Source organism: Sinocyclocheilus anshuiensis, unplaced genomic scaffold (assembly GCF_001515605.1).
Source record: "Sinocyclocheilus anshuiensis isolate Anshui unplaced genomic scaffold, SAMN03320099.WGS_v1.1 scaffold1000, whole genome shotgun sequence".
Lineage (NCBI taxonomy): Eukaryota > Metazoa > Chordata > Actinopteri > Cypriniformes > Cyprinidae > Sinocyclocheilus > Sinocyclocheilus anshuiensis.
Genome location: NW_015552600.1, coordinates 189,608 through 190,426, shown reverse-complemented (window position 1 = coordinate 190,426; position 819 = coordinate 189,608). Strand labels below are relative to the sequence as shown.

Here is an 819-nt window from a genome sequence, read left to right as displayed (position 1 = left end):
TTTTAAGTATATTTCTGAGAAGTACATAAAAAGTAGACTGAAAGTATACTTTCCTATTTTTAGTTTAAAAGAAGTACTAATACTAATAGCACACTTGAATAAACTACTTTTTCGTAAGGGATATAAGAGCAAAGGATGAGCAATGTAATTTTCCTCTTTTATATGAAGCTGTTGACAAGCACTCTTATTTTTGTCTACAGTAGCAGCTGTTCTGTCACTGTTCAAGACCAGTCGTCTCCATGCAGCCTGTTAGTATTTTCCTTTGCTTGATGTCAGCTACTGATCATTTCCATGCTCATTTAATGAGTTTTGAATGAAGGGTTTCAAGTTTTAAGCAAAGTCAGGATGAAAATCAGTCTGTGTCATTCAGAAAGTTGTAGAGCAAACCGAAGGACCAGAATGAGTAAAAAAAAGTCAGAGTCAGAGCGCATCAACAGATTTCTGTGATAGTTCAACACAACAGGTGAGTCTGGTTCTTTTTTCAGATTTTTTTTTTTAATCTTTGTTTTGTTTTCCAGCACAAATATTTTAAAAAAATTGTCTTGTGAATGATTTTCTTTAGAAAGCAAGTCAAAAATACATTTTTTTAGAATAGATTTTTTCCAATGTTCATTTACACTGAAAAGTGATTTTCTTCCAACACTATTTTACTGTTTTTCAGTACAAATATCTAAACATGCTTTAAAATGAGACATGCTTGTTTTTAGGTAAAGTATATATTTTGTCTTATGATTCTGTGTAAAAAAATCTTTTAATTATTATTTTTTTTAATATGTGAAAACCAGACAAAAATACTTGTATAGAATATATATATATATA

The 819-nt window shown here is 29.4% G+C and overlaps 1 pseudogene; it reads left to right on the top strand.

The window, feature by feature from the left end:
* LOC107665747 (macrophage mannose receptor 1-like) overlaps nt 1–819 on the top strand; it is a 19,032-nt pseudogene that overhangs the window by 6,443 nt on the left and 11,770 nt on the right.